At 45.7% G+C, this 21597-nt stretch overlaps 1 pseudogene; it reads right to left on the bottom strand.

Annotated features, from left to right (window-relative positions):
- Positions 1 to 12619: 12619 nt before the first annotated feature.
- On the bottom strand, positions 12620 to 14227 carry LOC101352831 (ubiquitin carboxyl-terminal hydrolase 17-like protein 6; annotated as a pseudogene).
- Between the last annotated feature and the right edge of the window lie 7370 nt (positions 14228 to 21597).

Here is a 21597-nt window from a genome sequence, read left to right as displayed (position 1 = left end):
TCATTTGATGTTCTAGGGTTTCAGGATTGTTGATTCTCTGTTTGGCTTAGTTTTTCGGATCTTTGTTGTGGAGGGACGGCGTGGTGCTTCTGCCTAGACCGCCATCTTGCCGGAGTGTCTCCAAGTGTCCACTTTTGCATTGTCTACTCCAGCGACGAGGTGAAGTGAGCAAGGTGCTCACCTAAAGCAGAATATCTAAAAGGACACAAAAACCTCAATCATCAAGATAAATATTCGAATGCATCATTCTAAAAAATTAGAAGTAATGCAAAAAGTCCAAGATGAACAAAGGACCAACATTTTAAACAAGGAGAGGGTCAGTGCTTGACTTTTCCCTTTGTCTCGTGTCCCCTGGACTCACTTGGGCACATTTGCGTCCTGCTGCGTAACTTTAGATTCAGGAGGATCTTCCAAGTTGGTGGCAGAGATGCCACGTCCAGGAGCAAAGCAGTGGCTGTGACCACTCTGTGGTGTGCCACCCAAAGGGGCTATTCAAGTCCAGCCACACCGTCCTCAGGCCTGTGCAAACGTTATGAACACCTTCAAGACAATGACATCAGTGCGTGAAGCCAAGTGCAGCCTGAGGCCAGACTGGACTCCTTTTATGTCCTTTTAGGAACTCGACATTGTGCTGGGCTCAACTTGACTCGTGTGTGGTCTGTGGGTGTAAGGCTGTGAGGCCAAGTGGGCTTTAAGGTGAGACAGCTCGGGTCCCCATCTCACCTCCACCACTTGCGAGTATGAGCCTGTCAAACTCCTCAGCCTCAGTTTCTTTGTAAAACAGACATCTTTGTCATACCTACTGTTGGGAGAACTAAAGTGTAGACTACTCAGAACCGTTCCTTGCAGATCTAGGCACTTTGACTCATGGTGACCCGACGTGTGTCAGAGTAGAACTGTCCTCCATGCGGTTTGCAATGGCTGGTTATTTGGACGTAGATTGTAAGGCTTTCCTTCTGAGGCACCTCTGGATGGACTTAAACCTCCAGCCTTTTGGTTATTGGCTGAATGTGTTAACCATTTGCATCACCCAGGAACTCCAAGTCATGCTTAAAACTGCCTTTTTCCTATGATTTTATTTTCATCCTGGAGTTTCTGATTGCCTTTTTGTTCTTTCACTGAGTGCCTTGATTGTATTCTCACAGCCTTCCAAGCTCTGAATTGTACTGATGGCCCCTCACCCCTCTGCGTGCTGCTCTCTCTGGGTGCACTGAACACTCTCCCCTCACAGTTCCCTGCCTCAAATCGGTGGCTCCCACTTATTATCTGCACTTCAGATATTCCTTCTAAAAGGTGTATGCTCCTATTTTGTTAGAGCATATCTTCAAATCACTTTCTAACAGTGGTGTGTGGGAAGTGAACACTGAGTCGTCAAGTGTCTGAGCATAGCTGTATTCTGAAGGACACATGGAATAAATGCTGCAACCGTTTCCCTTAGAACTTGAGGCTTTGTTAACACTGTGCTGTTCAAGTTCAGTGATGCCTGATGCTCAGTTCTCTAGGGACTCTGCTTGTTTCCTCTACAATCTTTCTGAGTTTGGGGACTGAAGGATAAAATCTTTATCCTTGGGGCTCCATAAGTTCTTAATGACCTGCCTTAGTTTGACACTTTTTTTCATTCAACCAGCTCTACATTCTGGAGGGTCACTGATTGGAATACCCATCCTCCCTTTGATCCAGGGCATTTTTTTTTCTGTCTCCTATATTTCTTTTCTATTCTTCTTTGCTAATAGGAGCCCTGGTGGCACAGTGGTTAAGCACTCAGCTGCTAACCAAAAGGTCAGTGGTTCAAACCCACCTGCCGCTCTGTGTGAGAAAGATGTGGCAGTCTGCTTCCATAAAGATTTACATCCTTGCAAGCCACATGGGGCAGTTCTACTCTGTCCTATAGGGTCACTATGAGTCAGAATCATCTTGATGGCAACAGGTTAAGTTTGAGTTTTTGTTTTGTTTTGGTTCTCCCTCCCTGGTGCTGCAGTTGATCAGATGTTGGACCTCCCGGACTAATCCTTGTCTCCTGTTTTTTCTCTCTCATGTTTTAGGTTTTCTTGTGCCTTTATTCCATGCGCTAGGAGATTTCCTCAATTTTGCATTCCAGCACCTGTATGTTTCCTAGCAGGAATGATATGTTTAATTTCCAAAAGCAGCTTCTTCCATTGTTGTGGCTTTTGTTCTTTTTCCTTGGCATCTTGTTCTTGGTCTGATATCAGTTGGAGGTTTTGTTTTCTTCTCTTCACTGAATGACAGTCTTTGTCCTTGGACTCATTGTTTCTCTGAGTCTCTGGGCCTTTTGTCTTGTTTTGCAGGCTTTCCTCACCCAGCTGAGGTATCTCATATTTGAGAATGAAGTGGCAGGAAGTCTGGCTTAGATGTGGAGTGAAGGGGAGGCAACCCTTATGATGGACTGTTGGTGCCAGAATGTGCCAGCAGCATGCCAATGGCTGCCCTTTGTTGGGGGTGGTGAGGGGAAGAACCCCCTGATGTCTTCCATCTGCAATAGGTATCTGGCGACGGGCAGCTGGGATCTGAGTCTGTGAGTGGGCGGGTGAGTGCCACACCCCCCAGGTCAGCCACCTTCCTCACTTGCGCCCTCTATCTCACAGTCTCTGAGTTCGACCCTGTCTGGATTCATGCTGGCCATACCCCAGGGCCCAATGACCATGGGGGCCTTTTGCAGTCCCCTATGTGAGATGGTTTGTAACAAGCCATGCTCCGTGGCGGACTGTGCAGGGAGGGGGGTTAGAAGCATTTCTATGACTCCTTATAGCCTCGACACTCAGTTGTGATCCTAGAGCTCACCACACCCTGTACCCCAGCTCCCCTAGACTCATGAAGCTGGAAACAGAGAAGGGGGCCTCTGAGTCCTGACTTTAGGTCCCTGTCAGCCAGAACCACAGCTCTGCCTCCTACCCCCAGCCGGGAACCACCTGCCTCTGCTCTCAGTCCAGGACTCTGACGCTGGAGACTTTGTTTCTGTTCTCCTCAGGTTTGATCTTTCCCCTGAGTCCTCCAGTCAGCTTCTCTCAAGTACAGAAATGCTACTTCTTTAAAAAATTCCCATGGGCCCTCCAAGGCACACCAAGGATGAGGGGCTAATGCCTTAGATGTGTCTGCAGACACGCAGGCCCTCACTAAGGCTTGTCAGATGCTGCTGGCCCCAGGGTGTCTGGGGGCTCACTCTCCCCTAGGCTGTACCTTGAGACCAGGGCAGGCCAGGAGGGAGCTATAGGGAGCAGGGTTGGGGTCCCTGGGCCAGAACTTGGGGACTTCATCTCAAGCAATGCCACCGGCATCAGCTAGAGGGACTCAGATGGGAGAGGCCTTGCTCGGCACCAGAGATGTCTCTGCGGTGGCCACAGCCCTCTCACTGAGGATATGGTTCCATTCTCAGATGCTCTCTTCTTCCCCAGCCCCTGCCCCCCTGCCTTTGTCCTTGGGTGTCTGTGACCTCAGGTCCCCCAGTGTAGGAATGAGGTGGGGGACTCTGGTTGCTCAGCCTCCTGGACCTCAGTTTCCTCATCTGTGATAGAGTTAATCCCCCTCTCCCGTTTCCAGCCTAACGGAAGAATCAAAAGAAATCTCAAATCAGAATGTCCCCTGACCGGCTACAGGGACTGTCACATTCAGGGGAGAGTCCGCCTGGTCGCCTGGCTGAGGGCAATTGGCTGAGCTACTGCATGTGGCCCTGTAGTATCTGAGAGAGGGGTCAGGCATGGGGCAGTTAGGGACAGCTCAACAGCTCCAGCAAATCCTTGGGCAGGCTGGGCCAGGGCAGGAAGGTGGCCTGAAGTAGGGCACAGCCCCAGAGGGGCCTGTGCTGGGTCCTGGTCCCTATCCACTTCCTATCAGGTTCCCATCATCCCCTCCTACATTTCGTGCCCTTTTCCCCATGGCCAGTCTCAGTCCCTTCCCCGTGGGAGCCTTTCCCTCTTGGAGCCACAGACATCTGTCTATAAATGGGGGAGAGGGAAGAATTCCAGGCCTGGGGAAAAGGAGACACGTGTGGGACAGGTTGGGCCCGGGACTCCCATCTTCAGGGTTCAAGGCGAGTCTGGAGGCTCTGAGGGAGTGGAGACTCCTGGCAGCTTCACCCTCACCCAGTCTGCAGGCTCTGAACCTGGTTTATAGCCCAGGGAGGGGGTGGGAAGAGAGGGACTGGCCAAGGCCTCAGGTTGGAGGAGCAGCAGGGAGGGGCAGGGTGAGCAGTAGAGACCTGGCCTGGGAGGAGACCAGGTGAGGCTCCTGTGCCTGGGGTCCGGAATGGAGTTGGCAGGCCTCAGAGCACAGGGCCGACTCCAACCCCACCTCAGGCCGGCTCGGGGGGCTCAGAGACTTCTGAGAGCAGGGCTCAGACCTTCACCACAGGTCCTTGGTCATGGAGTGGCACCTGAGGAAGAGGGCTCCCCTGGCAAGACTGGCGTTTAGGGTTTGGGTAGCTGGATTTGTTATTGGTGCTGACCTCTGACTTTTGGGGAGAAGGACCAGGTGTGGGGAGAGAGATTTCTAGTTCTTATGTTTTAACTGTGTGCACTGTCTGAAGTTTTTAACGTGTGCATAATTAAAATAGAAAAACCTCTGAGGAATTCACCCCCACCCTTGCACAGTGCTGAGGGGTCATGGGGTCCCCACCTCTGGGAGAGTACCCCATCACCTGGGGGGGCCCTGGGCTCTGGCCAACTCTGGACACCTTGAAGTCCCCAACCAACCCTTGGCCCTCCATTCATGTGGGGGGGGGGGTCTCGGGTGAAATCCCCCCAATGCTGGCTTCTGGTGCCACACATCTCTGGGGTGGGTTTCCCAGAGGAGAAGGGACAGGGAGGGAGAGGGGAGGCCGACCAGTGCACATTTTCTGTTCCAGATTTGTGACTCTTTCTAAAATTGCCCAGACAGCAAGCATCCCGAGATAAAGTTCACCGAGGTAATGCAGTGAATGCGTTATGCTCAAGCCCTAGAGAAGGAGAGAACCAGCCGCATTGGACAGTGCCTGCCACCCCCCACTTGCACAGCCCAGCCTTCCCCTGGGTCTGGCCCCTAGATCGAGGTGCCCAGAGAGGCAAGGGTCTTGAGAGATGAACCTAGCCTTGCCTTGTCCTGGTGTGGCCACCAGGCTTGTTCCTGGAGAAGCCTGAGGTCGACCAGAAAGGCCGTGGCAGGCTTCCTGGCTAAGGACTTTAGTTCTGTCTTTGAACAAGTGTCGTGTAAATGAAGACTGATGGGACAATTGATCCTGTGTGAGAAGAGGAGTTGCACATCCATCCATCCGTTCCATCCAATCCATGCATCCATCCACTCATCCACCCATGCACCCATCCATCCACCCATTCACCTATATACCCATCTAATCTGTCTATCATCTAATCTATCATCTATCTACCTATCCATCAATCCATACATCCACCCACTATCCCTCCATCCACCCATCCACCTATCCATCTGTCTATTTATGGTATATCTATTATCCATCCATCCATCCATCCATCATCTACTTTTTCCTAGCTTAATTACTCTGACTAGGATTTTCAGAATGATATTCACTAGCAGTGGTGAGAGTGGGCAGCGTCACTCACTATCTTGTACCTGACCTTATAATGAAACCAATCTTTCTGAACTGAGTATGGTGTTAGCTGCTGGCTTTTCATAAAATTCCCTTAGTCCTCTTGAAGAATTTCCCTTCCACTCCAATCGTGTTGAGTGCTTTTTAAAAAATCAAATCAGAAAAGGGTGTTGAATTTTGTGGGTTTTCATAATCATAACTACACTTTTATCCTATGGAAGAATTTTCCTTTCACTCCTATCTTGGTTAGTTTTTTGTTTTCTTTTTTTCAAATCAGGAAAGGGTGTTGAATTTTGACAAATGCCTTGTCTGTACTGTCTTAGTTATCTAGTGCTACTATAACAGAAATACCACAAGTGTATGTCTTAAACAAAGAGAAATTTATTCTCTCAACTCTAGGAGGCTAGAAGTCTTAATTCAGGATGCCATATCCAGGGGAAGGCTTTCTCTCTCTGTCAGCTCTGGGGGAAGGTCCTTGTCACCAATCTTCCCTGGTTGAGGAGCTTCTCAGTGCAGGAATCCCGGGTCCAAAGAGCACACTATTCTCCTGGCTCTTGTTTCTTGGTGGTATGAGGTCCACGTCTCTCTGCTCGCTTCTCTCTTTTATGTCTCGACAGAGATTGACTTAAGACACAACCAAAACTTGTAGATTGAGTCTTGCTTCATACACATAACTGCTGCTGATCACACCTCATTAACATCATAGAGGTAGGATTTACAACACATAGGAAAATCACATCAGATGACAAAATGGTGGACAATCACACAATACTGGTAATGATGGTCTAGCAAAGTTGACACACAGTTTGGGGGGACACAGTTCAATCCATAACATTCCACTCTTTGGCTCCCAAAATTCATGTCCTTGCCACATGTAAAACACATTCGCCACCATCATCTTATAACAAAAGCCTTAAATAAACTCCAAATTCCAAAAATTCCTCTTCATCTGTGAAATCTAGAATGCAAGTTATCTGCTTCCAAAGTACAATGGCAGAAAAGACACAAGCTAGACATTTCCATTACAAATGGGAGAAATTGGGGGGAAAGAAGGGATAATAGGCACCAAGCAAGTCAATAGAACACGTTATGTTAGCTCTCAAGGCGTGAAAATAATCCTCTGTTCTTTGAGACTATTTAGACAGTGGCCTTGCCTTCCAGACTCTAGCTATTGACCACACTCTATGGATTCTAAGTAGAGGCCCTTTGGCCCTGGGCTTTAAATCCACCTTCTTGGCCCACTGGAATGACAACTCTGCTCCATCACATTTGGGCAGCCCCATTCTCATAGTCCATCTGAGTGGCAACTCCACCATTTGAGACCCTTTGAGACTGAGGCAGCTCTGCTTCCTGGATTCCTTGTTTCTTCAGCTGCTTCCTGGTTCCTTGGCCCCTCAGCCCCTTGGACTTCCTCACCCACATCTTGGCCTTCTGGGGCAAGTGTTCCAAAGCTCTGTAGCTCCACTGATAAGTGCCTGGAGGCACCCCACTCCACCAGTAATCTTCAGCTGGAAGCCATTCATGTCTCTTGCTCCGTGAGTTGGCAAGCCTAGCACCACCAATAAGTGCCTAGAGGCACCACACTCTGCCAGGAAGCATCCTGTGCAAAGGCACTCAAGCTCTCTCGCTCCGAGGGTTAGCTCCAGCGGTGTCTCACATTATTCTCCTGGTTCTGCTACTGCCGTTTCTCTGCTGCTGCTTCTCTCCATCTGTGCCATCTCTAGTGTGACAGCTCTCCTCACTTCTTCTGAGTCCTCACCAGAATCGTCTTTGATGTCCATAATTCCACCAACAGTCTTTTCAAGGCAAGAGTCTAGGCTCTTAGTATTAGGTACTTTAAAACTCTTCCAGCCTCTATCCATTCAGTTTCAAAACCACTTTCACATTTCAGGTATCTGTTAGAGCAGCACCCTACTCTCTCTGTACCAAATTCTTAGTTATCTATTGCTGCTTTAACAGAATTACCACAAGTGGATGGCTTTAACAAAGAAAATTTATTCTCTCACAGTCTAGGAGGCTAGAAATCTGAATTCAGGGTGTCACACCCAGGGGAAGGCTTTCTCTCTCTGTCAACTCTGGGGGAAGATCCTTGTAATCAGTCTTTCCCGGTCGAGGAGCTTCTCAGTGCAGGGACTCCATGTCCAAAGGACCCACTATTCTCCTGGCTCTTGTTTCTTGGTAGTATGAGGTCCCCATCTCTCTCTGCTCAATTCTCTTATATCTTGAAAGAGATTGACTTAAGACACAACCTAATCTTGTAGTTTGAGTCTTGCCTCTTTAACATAACTGCTAGTAATCCTACCTCATTGACATCATAGAGGTAAGATAACACGTAGGAAAATCATATCAGATGATAAAATGGTGGACAATCACACAATACTGGGAATCATGGACTAGCCATGTGGATGCACATTTTGGGGGGATATAATTCATAATATGCACTGTATCTATCGAGAAGATCATGTGGGTCTTCAAGTACTTTTCTGGATCGGGTTTGTCTCTCTGTTGTGAAGTTATAGGTAAACACATAGGGGTGGATGGGGAGACGGTCGAATGTACACCTTGGATCTCAAGAACAGCCTGAGCCATCTTCACCATTTTGCTTGGTAATTACAGCTGGTGGGGTTAGGTTTTAAATATGACCCATCTACGAAGAAGACTAAATCTGAGTTAGCAAGAGGAGCTTCTTGTAAATTACTTCTATTAGTTAAAAGTTAGTCTGTCAACTCCACAGGAAAACTACTGGAACTAATAGAAAGATTCAGCAGAGTAGCAGGATTAAATCTGTTGGATTCCTATACAGTGATGAAGAGAACTATGAAAAAGAAATCAAGAAAGCAATACCATTTATAATAGCCCCTAAAAAATAAAATACTTAAGAATAAATCTCACCAGGGACATAAAAGACGTACACAAAGAAGTCTATAAAACAGCTGCCAGAAATAAAAAGAGACCTACATAAATGGAAAAACATATCATGTTTCTGGATGGATAGACACAACATTGTGAAAATGACAATTCTACCCAAAGTAATCAACAAATACAATGCAATCCCAATCCAAATACTAACATCATTCTTTAACAGGATGGAAAAACTACTCATTAGCTTTATACGGAAAGGAAAGAGGCCCAGGATAAGTAAAGCACTATTGAAGAAGAAGACTAAAGTAGGAGAACTCGCACTGTCTGACCTCAGAACCTATTATACAGCTACAGTAGTCAAAACAGCCTGGTACTGGTACAACAGATACATTGACCAATGGAACAGAATGGAGAACTCAGATGTAAATCCATCCACCTACTGTCAGCTGATCTTTTTCAAATGCCCAAAGCCCATTAAATGGGGGAAAGACAGTCTTTTTAACAAATGGTACTGGCAAAACTGGATGTCTATCTGTAAAAAAATCATACAGGACCCATACCTCACACCATACACAAAAACTAATTCAAAATGGATCAAAGACATAAATATAAAACCCAAAACTATGAAAATCATAGAAGAAAAATAGGGTCAATGCTAGAGACCCTAATACACAGCATATATAGGATAAAAAACCATAAATAACAATACACAAACGCCAGAAGATAAGCTAGATGAGTGGGATCCTCTAAAAATTAAACACTTATGCTCATCAAAAGACTTCACCAAAAGAGTAAAAAGAGAACCTACAGACTGGGAAAAAATTGTTGGCTATGACAAATTCCACATAGGTCTAAACTCTAAAATCTGTAAGAAAATCCAACACCTCTACAGCAAAAAGACAATCCAATTACAAAATGGGCAAAGGGTGTCAACAGATACTTCACCAATGAAAACATTCAGGTGGCTAACAGACACGTGAGGAAATGCTCGTGATCACTAATCCTTAGATCAGTGTAAATCAAAACCATAGTGAGATACCATCTCACCCCGACATTACTGGCATGAATCAAAGAAACAAAATAACAAATGTTGGAGAGGCTGCAGGGAGATTGGAACTCTTGTGCACTGCTGGTGGGAATGCAAAATGGTACAACCATTTTGGAAAATGTTATGGCACTTCCTTAGAAATAGAAATAGGAATACCATACAATCCAGCTATCCCACTCCTAGGAATATAACTGAAAGAAATAAGAGCCATCACAGGAATGAATACGTGGACACCCATGTTCCCTGCAGCATTATTCACAATATCAAAAAGACTGAAACAACCTAAGTGCCCATCAACAGATTAATGGACATAAAAACTATGGTACATACACACAATTAAATAATATGCAACTGTAAAGAACAGTGATGAATCCGTGAAGCATCTCACAACATGGATGAATCGGGAGGGCGTTATGCTAAGTGAAATAAGTCAATTACAAAATTACAAATACTGTATGAGACCACTATTGTAAAAACTCATGAAAAGGTTTACACGCAGAAAGAAACAATCTTTGATGGTTACGAGGGAGAGGAGATGTGGGGAGGGAAAACACTAAACAGACAATAGATAAGTAGTAACTTTGGTGAAGGGTAAGACAATATACGATACTGGAGAAGTCAGCACATCTTGACCAAAGCAAGGCCATGAAAGCTTCATAGAGACATCTTAACTCCCTGACGGACCGAATTATTGGGCTGAGGGCTAGGAAGCATGGTCTCGGTGGACATCTAGCTCAATTGGCATAACATAGTTTATAAAGAAAATGTTCTACATTCTACCTTGGTGAGTAGCATCTGGTTTCTTAAAAGCTTGTGAGTGGCCATCTAAGACACTCTTCTGGTCCCAACCCTTCTGGAGCAAGGGAGAATGAAGAAAACCAAAGACAAGAGAAAGATTAGTGCAAAGGACTAACGGAACACAGCTACCACAGTCTCCACCAGACTGAGTTCAGCACAACTAGATGGTACCCAGTTACAACCACCGACTGCTCTGACAGGGATCACAATAGAGGGATCCAGACAGAGCTGGAGAAAAATGTAGAACAAAATTCTAACTCAAAAAATTACCAAACTTAATGATCTGACATAGAGTGGAGAAACCCCAAGAACATGACCCTTGGACACAGTTTTAACTCAGTACTGAAGTCACTCCTGAGGTTCAACCTCTAGCCAAAAATTAGATCCATAAAACAAAATGAGACTAAATGGGCACACCAGCCCAGGATGAGAAGGCAGGAGCGGACAGGAACGCTGGTAATGGGGAACACAAGGTCAAGAAGGGGAGAGTGTTGCCTGTTGTGGTGTTGGCAACCAATGTTGCAAAACAATATGTGTATTAATTGTTTAATGAGGAACTAATTTGCTCTGTAAACCTTCATCTAAAGCACACATACACGAAAAAGTTGGTCTGTCAAATCTAAACAGTCATGTAGAGGGTAATCACTATCCCAAGGAAGGGGTAAAAGAGTGGCAGGATTTAAGCATGCCACTGTGTGTAGCCTGATGTTAAAGGCTACAAAAGAACGACTTCATAAGAAGTCTTTGGGCTGGCTGAGAGATGCTGGGTTATGGTGGAATTCTAAAGAGCAGATACTGCATGGGGCACATAAACATCAGGAAAGTTTCCTAAAATTATGTCCTCTTTTGCTTCCCTTAATTTTATAGTAGCAGTGACTGCCCTAAGGCAAGGAGGGTAACCTCAGGCAAATCAGTCTAGTTGTAAATTGTAGTAGCCATCTGATCTTTGTCATCCTCTGTTATTTGTGTGAGGACTCCTAAAAGATTTTCAAATATTTTATGAGCAAAAACAGAAAAGTCCAAATTGTAATTAGGAAATCCCAAAACTGATGTATTTACGAATGACTCCTTTAATTTTGTGATGCGTTCTCTGCTGTCTTCAGAAAATTGAAAGATATCAAGCACTGAGGTCTTTAAATATTTATCTAGTGGTTGAGCTCATAGAGAAATACTGGAAATCCAGGTCCTGCAGTAGGCAAAGAGCCGAGAAATTCCCTCAATTGTTTCTTAGTGATACGGATGGGATAAGCTAAAATGGATTCCTTTCAAAATGTATAGTAATCATCTTTGGTGAAATTATATGACCTAAAAATTAGACTGATGGTTGGGCCAATTTTAATTTTTCTGTAGAGGCCTTGTAATCACCATTAGCCAAGTGCAGTAACAAAAGTATTAGGTCCTCAAAACAGGCTTGATAAGAATTGTCGTTAGCTGCCGTCTGTATGCTGAACAAACAATCCGAGAATCTGGACTATATGAAGAAGATAGGGCATCAGGATTGGAGAAAGACTCATCAATAACCTGGGATATGTAGATGACACAACATTGCTTGCTGAAAGTGAAGAGGCCTTGAAACACTTACTGATAAAGGTCAAAGACCACAGCATTCAGTATGGATTATACCTCAACATAAAACAAAAATCCTCACAACTGGACCAATAAGCAACATCATGATAAACAGAGAAAAGATTGAAGTTGTCAAGGATTTCATTTTGCACGGATCCACAATCAACACCCATGGAAGCAGCAGTCAAGAAATCAAAGGATGCATTGCATTAGGCAAATCTGCTGTAAAAGGCCTCTTTTAAAGTGTTGAAAAGTAGAGCTTTTGCCTTGAAGACTAAGGGGAGCCTGACTGAAGCCATGGTGTTTTCAGTCACCTTATCTGCAAGCAAAGCTCAACAATGAAAGACTGAAGAATTGATGCCTTTGAATTGTGATGTTGGTGAAGAATATTGAATATAGAATGGACTGCCAAAAGAACAAACAAATCTGTCTTGGAAGAAGTGCAACCAGAATGCTCCTGTGAAGCAAGGATGCAGAGACTACGTCTCACATACTTTGGACATGGTATTAGGAGGGATCAGTCCTTGGAGAAGGATATCATGCTTGGTAAAGTAGAGAGCCAGTGCAAAAGAGGAAGATCCTCAACAAGACGGATTGACACAATGGTAGAAACAATGCATTCAAGCATGACAACGATTGTGAGGACGGCACAGGACTGGGCAGTGTTTTCTTCTGCTGTGCATAGGGTCGCTATGAGTCGAAACCAACTCGACGGCTTCTAACGACAACAACACAACAACAACAAGCTTTATAAGCTTCATATACAATGCTAGGAATACTACTGAAAACCATCAAGCCACCAGGTACCACCCATTTTTCTTCTTGCTACCTCTGACATCCCTCTGTGGGCAAAGGTTATTGCCCAAGTCAATGGCCACCCGAGCAGAGATGTACCTGGAAAGATCATTCACTTGGTGGCCTTTTTTTTGCTACATCATCCCTGGATTTTGACTTGTGAATGACGACTGCATTGGAGTGCAGGGCAGTGTTTATGACCCGGAGCTTGGATTTGGACTTCAGTCCGTATCGTGCTCGGAGAATGTTCACCTCGTCTAAGGTCATTTGTTTGGCGGCTGTTTCTTCCAGCTGCTCATCCTCCGCTGCTGCAAGGTTGACTTTGGCGTCTCCTTTGGGCACACCGCGGCTTGCCCCCTTATCTGTGTCCTCCGTCCCGTGGATTCTTGCTCCACCACCCCGTGGCACACTTTCACTTTCTCTGATAACTCACTCTGGTGGATGTAAAAGAGGACGTAGGCTTGTTGGCTCAGCAGACAGGGCACATCACATGCCAACACCTTGGCATCATCCATTTGATACCACTTGCTGTTGCCTGACTTGACGTAAGAGAAGTAATGCCCCGTGTGGCAAGTCGACCCAACATGGAACAGCACTGCGTAGTCTGTGAACAGCCAGTCCTCCGTCGAGAGTCTCAGGATAGTACATGTGCTGAGCAGTTTCGTCGCCACTCAAGTCTGAGAAGCATTTCAGTACAAGGATAAGTACCACGGGCAAGTGTGCAAAATCAGCATCTTGGAAGCGGGCAATTTCCTCTGACAAATCCAACACTGATACGAATTTTCACCATCCAGCTCTTTGAGGTGACTAACTCTTCCAAAGCTTGATTCACACTCTGAGCAGCCTGGATATCCAGGGTAATGTCTAGCTAAGGGTCGAAGGTGTCTGACACTCCCTGGCAGTGGCGACACTGGATCTGAGATCTCCAGTAGCCGCCAAAGACTTGACAGATCAGGGTGGTATCTGGGGAGAGGCGGCAGAAGTGTCTGTGGCTACGCAGGCAGGCTTTCTGCATGGCATCCAGAGTGGACATGAGAAATTCATGGGCGTCTTCCTGTTGGTGTCGAGGGAAGCCTCGAGCCAGCGCGTGTGGGGGCTCTACGACATCGCCGGGATGACGGAGGGCTCGGGTGATGTGATCCTGCATTGTGCACAGCACGCAGTAGCCCCACTGCTCACAGGTTGCAGAGTGCTCCCGGGACAGCATGTAGTTGGCCAGGGGCGGCATGTACGTCAGACACTGCAGTGCGGCATTCACGTAGCAGGTGTTCCCCAGGTTGCAGAGCCCTGCCCTGACCCCAGAAGATCTGCCCCGAGTCGAGGCAGGTCTCTGCATTCCCAAGCACCCCGTCACTGTGGGCACGCTGCTTCTGGGATATGCTCCAGGCTTTGTCAGCCAGAGAGGGTGTGCAGTGACTGGCTGCCGGGAGGCAGGAAGAGCTGGGTTTTGGAGAGACAGCCAAGTGACTCTGACCTCCGTGGTGGAGAGAAGACGCCTCCATGGCTCTGGGAACAAAGAGGGCGAGGGTCTTCGGCTGGTTTCTCTGGAGAAGCAAAACCAGTAAAGCATCTAGATATCCATAGAAAGAGATTTCTATCAAGGAAATGGCTCAGGCGGTTGTAGAGGCTGGAACGTCCCACCTCCATAGTTCAGGCTGGAGGCTACTCCTGATTCATGTAGTCTCAGGGCCTGGAGAGCCCAAGACCGGCAGGTCAGAGAGCAGGGCTCTCGCTCCCAGGCTGCGAAGTCGGAAGGATCCCAAGATTGGCGGGCGTGACCAGCTCAGGTCCCAAGAACCGCAAGTCAGATGAACAGGAGCCAGCTGCGGGACCCAGAGCCAGCAAAAGCCCGCCAGCCTTGCCAGAGGGTCCACTTAGAGTCGATGCAGACCACGCCCCCAAGGAAACTCCCTCTTAACTGCTTGGCTCCTCACAGCAGATCCCATCATGGAGCATATCCCACGTTCTCTCAAATCTCATCATAGAAGCGATCACGTCCACATAGGACTGCTAAACTACACCATAACTCCCAAACCACTGAGAATCCGGGCCCAGCCAAGTGGACACACAAGCTTAACCATCACATCGAGGCTTCCCCTGCCTGGACATCAACGTGCAGAGCACGACGATGCTCCCGATTCCGAGGTAAGTCTCCAAATGGTAGGCCTGGGCGACCGCTGCAATCCCGTCAGCCCTCTTTGGGGCTGGCCCCACCCATACCACCACCTCCACCGGCGCAGAGCCCCTCCTTACTACCCCCAAGGCCTGACCTGCTCTGCCACACGCCTTGCTCCAACCGGACCCTCCCCCTCTCCTCTTCTCTCCTCCCTCCCTCCACTTAGCCACTGACTACTGGATTCAACAATCCATCCCCAGCCATCACCTGGATCTCTGGGCTGAGAGTCTGGCCACCCCCACTCACAGCTGCCTCTAATGAACAGCTCTCTGTCAGCCATTTCCATTCCTAAAACACCCGAAGCAGGTCTGCTCCTGCGTGTCTTGCATAAACCCACCCACATTGGTAGTGAATTGGGGCTTTGGAGACACGACAGAGTTTTATTTTTTTTAACATTTTTTTATTGTGCTTTACGTGAAAGTTTACGGCTCAAGTTAATTTGTCACTCAAACATTTCTACACTCATTGTTTTGAGACACAGGTTGTAATTCCCTCAATGTGACAGCATACGCCCCCTTGCCAGCCCAGGTTTCCCGTGTCCATTCGCTCAGTTCCTGTCCCCTCCTGCCTTCTCATCCTGCTTTTGGACGGGCGGTGTCCATTTGCTCCGTGTACTTGATGGACCTAAGAGGCACCCTCTTCAAGCGTATGACTTTTTGGTTTTTTCCACCTGTCCAATCTACTGGAATCCATCGAGTGACCGGGTACCCTTCCCTTTCTTCTTCTTGCTACCTCTGACATCCCTCCGTGGGCAAATATTATTGCCCAAGTTGATGGCCACTCAATGGGCAGAACTTTGATCAGTGTACCTGGTTGTTCACTTTGCTTGGAAGGAGAAATGGCCAGATGTGTAATTGTATACTGATTCATCTGCTGTGGCCAGTTGTTTGGCTGGATGGTCAGGGACTTGGAAGGAACATGATTGGAAAATTGGAGACGAGGAGGTATGGGAAGAAGTATGTAGATAGACCTCTCTGAGTGGGCTGAAGAAGTGAAGATATTTGTTTCGTAGGTGAACGCTCACCAAAGGGTGACCTCAGCAGAGGAAGATTTTACCAAGTCAATAGGATGATACTTTCTGTGGAAACCACTCATCCTCTTCTCTCAGTCGCTCCTGTCATGGCCCAATGGGCTCATGAACAAAGTGGCCTTGGTGGCAGGGATGGAGGTTGTTCATGGGCTCAGCAACATGGACTTCCACTCACTAAGGCTGACTTGGCTACAGCCACTGCTAAGTGTCCAATCTGCCAACAGCAGAGATCAACACTGAATCCTCGATATGGCACCATTCTGCAAGGTGATAAGCCAGCAACCTGATGGCAGGTTGATTAAATTGGACTGCTCCCATCATGCAAAGAGCAGTGTTTTATTCTTACTGGAATAGATACTTACTCTTGATATGGATTTGCCTTCCCTGCGTTCAGTGCTTCTGACAAAACTACCATCCGTGGACTTACAGAATGTGTTATCCACTGTCATGGTATCCCACACAACATTGCCTCTGATCAAGGGACTCACTTCACAGCCAATGAAGTGTGGCAGTGGGCCCGTGCTCATGGAATTCACTGGTCTTACCATGTTTCCCATAATCCTGAAGCAGCTGGCTTGATAGAATGATTGAATGGCCTTCTACAGACACAATTACAATGCCAGCTAGGTGGCAATACCTTGCAGGGTTGGGGCAGTGTTCTCCAGGAGGCTATATGTGCTCTCAACTAGCATCCAACATATTGTGCTGTTTCTCCCATAGCCAGGATTCACGGGTCCAGGAATCAAGGGGTGGAAATGGGAGTGGCACAAGTGCCTATTACCCCTAGTGACCCACTTGCAAAACTTTTTATTTCTGTCCCTGCAACTTTATACTCTAAGGGTCTAGAGGTCTTAGTTCCAAAGGGAGGAATGCTCTTACCTGAAGACACATTACTGATTCCATTGAACTGGAAGCTACAAATGCCACCTGGCCACTTTGGGCTCCTCATGCCTCCAGATCAACACACAGAGAAGGGAGTTACCATATTGGCTAGTGTCATTGGTCCTGATCAATAAGATGGATATTACATAGTGAAGGTAAAGAAGGAAATGTCTGGAATGCAGGCAATCCTTTAGGGCATCTCTTAGTACTACCATGCCCTGTGACTAAAGTCAATGGAAAATTACAGCAACCCAATTCCAGCATGACTACTAATGGCCCAGATACTTCAGGAGTGAAGGTTTGGGTCATTCCACCAGGCAAAGAACTACAACCAGCTGAGGTGCTTGCTGAGGGTGAAGGGAATACAGAATAGGCCATAGAAGACAGTAGTTCTAAATACCAGTTATGTCCATGTGACCAGATGCAGAAACGAGGACTGTAATTGTTATGAGTATTTTTGCCTTGTGTGTGTGTTCGTTGTATCTTGTTAGGTGCAAGTAAGACTTTACAGTTGTTTTTATTCAGAGATTAAGTATGGTTTAAGGAGATGTGTACAGGTGCCAAGTTGACGAGGGGTGGACTCTGATAAGATTGTCAACTTTGCTGGGCCATGATTCTTAGTGGTTTGGCAGTCATGATGTAGTTTGACAGTCTTATGATGATGTGATCACTTCCATGATGACATTTGATATAATGTAATCACCTCCATGACGGATCTGCTGTGAATAGCCAATCAGCTGAAAGGGAGTTTCCTTGGGGGTGTAGCCTACATGCAGTATAGATGGACTTTCCTCCGAGGCTTGCCGGGTTTTGCTCACTCGGGATCCTATAGCTGGCTCTTCTTTGTCTGACTTCTGATTCTTGGGACTTGAGCTAGCAGCTTACCTGCCAGCCCCTGTGGCTCCGTAAATCAGGAGAAACCTCCACCCAACCTGTGGTTTGGGGACCTTTCCAGCCTCTACAACTGCATGAGCCATTTTCTTGATATAAATCACTCTACATTGATATTTATATGCTTTACTGGTTTTACTTTTCTAGAGAACTCAGCCTAAGACAGTACTATATTAATATATTGTAGCTCCATTTTTGAAATAAATATATATGAATACAACTTTATATGTGATATGCATGGACAAACCCAAGCCTTATTCCTTAGAATATCTGGGCTATTTGTGGGCATTTGCATTCACATATACATTTTTGAAGAATTGTTTGTGAAGTTCAGAAAAAATTGGTTTGAATTTTATGAAAGTACATTGGAAATATCTGCAGAGAACAGTTGTCTAAGAGCATACACTATCTTTTCATTTCTTTCAGTCTGTATGTCATTTAATAATGTTTTGTAATTTCTTTATTAGGATCTCTTATTAAGTACAGTCCTTTTTGATACCTTTTATCCTTACTAAAATATATATGTTATCTTTTTTTTAAAATTTCTCAACTGCTTGGTGCTACTTTATATAAATGTAATATTTAAAATAAAACTTACCTTGATATTTATTTTGTAATCTGAATACTCTCAGTACTAAAATCATCTGTGTCATCTTTGGGGATTCTACATGTATAATTATTTAACCTAAAAAATTAGTTTTTTTTAATCTTTAACATTCTTGCCTCTTTACCTTTTTTGGTTATGTATCAGCTACAGCATCTAGGATAACATTAAATAGGAATGGAATAATGGATATCCTTGCTTTTTACCTGCTTCTTTCTAGGAACCTGTTGATGTTTTCAGTATGTGTGGTCTTTGATGTACATTGTTCTGTATATGCCCATTTTCATCATTTCTTATCTAATTATGGCCATAACCGTCTAATATATCTGCTGGCTTTTACATTAGCCGCCACACACAGGTTCTTTGAATTCTTTCTGATCAAAGGCATAAAATTGCTCTCCATTTCACTCAGATGAGAAGCCGGAGTCTTTTCAGAAGCCACCACTTTCCCCACAAAATGATATGCCCACTGGCTCCAATCACGTCTCCAAATTCCTCTATTGCTCTCCAGCATCTCATGCTGCTCTGGTCATTCTGGGATTTGGGTCTTCCTAAAACATACCAGACACACTCCCACCTGCTGGCCTGTGCTCTGGCGTTTCCTCCTGGAACAGTCTATGCTCAGCTGTCCCTTCGGTAATTCCTTCACATCTTTCAAGTCTTAGCTCTGATCATTCTTTTCAATCAATTTAATTAATTAGGCTATTGAGGTTGTAGGGCAAACGACTGCCCTCAAAACTGGAGGGACACCATAGACACTCTGCTCTTGGGCTTCTGCTTTGGAATGATTCTCTGTAACTGCCTATGTGTCCAGTTTTGAGAGCAGTCGTTTTCCTGTGATCTCAGTAGCCTAGTTAATTGAATTCATTGAAAAGAATGCCCTGTGACCTCTGACTAGCCTAATTAATACTGCTAACTGCATTGTCAGTGCTGTCAGCACTCTGCGTTCCCATAATTAGGCCTCAGTCTTTTAGTGAACCTGTGCCCCTGGGCAGTGACTTCTCTAGTTCTTCTCTGCTTCTCCCTTCCCCCACTGTGGTGAGACAGGAAGCCTGGATGGGGCTGAGGTTGGGTATTTCACTATTCCACGTCTGTTAGACTCAGGTAAAATGACTTCCCTTGAGAGCAGGTCTTGTGAAGGAAAACAGGATGCTCTGGGCGAGTTTCCAAGTGGTTGCTTTTCCTCCAGCCTCTCCTGGCAGTACAAGGGAGTTTTTCTCTGATCTTCACACCGAGGACCTGGCAGGGTTTATGGAGGTAAAGCTCAGGAAACTGTGGGTACTCCTAATCGGCTCCCTGGCAGAGTTTACCCTGAAGCTTGTGCACACCAGGCCTGCAGGAATTCCTCAGTTCCACTTTACGTCTTCCTTCTCTGGTCCTGATCCTAGCAGTGGTTTCTGCTCCTGGGCTTCTGCTCTGGAACAAATGTCTTACCTGCCTATGTGTCCCTCTGGTTTTGGGGACAGCCATTTGCCCTGTGACCTCAATACTCAAGGTGCAATATGTTCAGCTTTTTTCTTGAGGATGAGAGTGATGACTTCCAAGCTCTTTGCATATCAGCCCAAAACCTGAAAATCTTCATTTGTGTTTTGTATCATTACTGTTGTCTGTTTTCTTTTACATCTTGATAGTATTTATTCATGCTGCTTTTATTCTTCCAGTGCCCCAGTGTACATGTTTACCCTTTGCTAATGACCTTTTCATTTTGTGAATAACTAGTGTATCTTCCTCTCCCAGCCTTGTAGGTCAGCGTGCTCTTTGACACCTGTACCTGTGCTTTGGGAGTTGCTGAAGTCAATGAGCATCTGAAATCTATATGAATGTTTGCAAAATCATCACAGAGCACTTCACGTTTTTAGAACTGAAAATACAATTTTCTTTCCTTACCAAGCCATATTTCACTAGGCAGTGTTTCCTAAAATGATTATTTTGCTTTTCCCTGCAGTAACTCACTAAAGATAAATATGCTTCTTTTCCTGCTTATCCCGACTGTGCTGCATTTTTCATAGAACTTACCACCATGCGACATTATGTTGTTGGTAGTTGCCATGTTGTCAATTGTGACTCATAGTGACCCCAAGTGTGCAGAGTAGAACAGTTCCGTAGGGTTTTCAAGGCTGTGATCTGTCAGAGCAGATTGCCAGGCCTGTTTTCCAAGGAACCTCTCGGTGGCTTTGAACCACCAGCCGTTCAGCTAGCAGTCAAGTGCTTGACTACTTTCACCAGCCGGGGAACTTGACATTATATTGCATTTATTTACTGCCTATGGCTGTTTCTGTTTTGTTCAGTGCTGTCTATGCTTTGCCCATGGGAAGTAGGTTCTATGTCAATATTACCTAAATTAATTTTAATAAATGAAAGAGCCAGATGTAAGGGCCTGAAAGTAAGCAGTCTTGCCTAAGACATGGGGCTTTGCCAGGAGAAGGCGCTCCAGGTTGTCTGAATTGAGTAGGTTGTTTTCTTTGTCCTCTCTCCCTACTGCCCAGCAGACGGTAGGTCATCCATAATTGAGGATTAACAGTCAGAATAACAAGTACACTGTAGGCATATGCACAGAAATGTAGTTGGCAGGAATTTAGTCTTAGGCACACTGACTTACATTCTGACCCTGGCTCAGCAGCATACCATTTGGGCAATATGGAGCATGTGAATAGCTGATTGTAACTTTGCTCAGCTATAACCTGTTTAAAGCAATATCTGCTTAGGAAAGGCATGAGAAATAAATGAGCTAGTGTACCAAAAGTTTTTTGCAGATCCTTTCAAATATCATAGTTTCTCAACTAATGCAACATTTTATCATGAATGCATCGTAGGAATGGGAGTTAGGGTTTTTGATGGCTTCAAAATGTGTAACCTGGCCCACTGCAGTGGAGGAGACTTTTGAATGTGGCAGTGGATCAATGTTTGCTGTGACACTATCATGCCAGGATTAATTAGAGATGACCTTGAAGCTCACTTCATCCCTAACCTATCTATTCTACAGCTACTTGTCTCTTCAGTAAAATTGTAACATCAGAAGTGCAGTGTAGCAGCCTTTTGTGTTCTCACTATATGTGGGAGCTAAAAGGTTGATGCTATTTCACAGAGGCCAGTCCTGCAGCCCAGATGATGCCAGTGGTCAGGGGTCAGGTGGTGATGCTTCGGTGCCTTCCAAAGGCTGCAAATATGAGAACATTTTGGAATGGTGGGTTTAGAGGGTTTTGTGTAAGTCTCTGTTTTCAAGGATGCACGGGCAGGTTAACAGCTAAATCCTTTGCACGTCAGTGAAATTACTACAAAATGTGAATCTTAATCTCTTGTTCATGGTCAGCAAACACAAGGACATGCTATTCTGGTTCTTCAGAGATTGAGTTCTTTGTCATCTTATAACATTAGCGTGTGTTTGTGTTTG

Source organism: Trichechus manatus, unplaced genomic scaffold (genome assembly GCF_000243295.1).
Source record: "Trichechus manatus latirostris isolate Lorelei unplaced genomic scaffold, TriManLat1.0 scaffold00201, whole genome shotgun sequence".
In the NCBI taxonomy this organism is placed as follows: domain Eukaryota; kingdom Metazoa; phylum Chordata; class Mammalia; order Sirenia; family Trichechidae; genus Trichechus; species Trichechus manatus.
The sequence above is the reverse complement of the archived record's forward strand: the minus strand, read 5'-3'. Positions and strand labels throughout refer to the sequence as shown.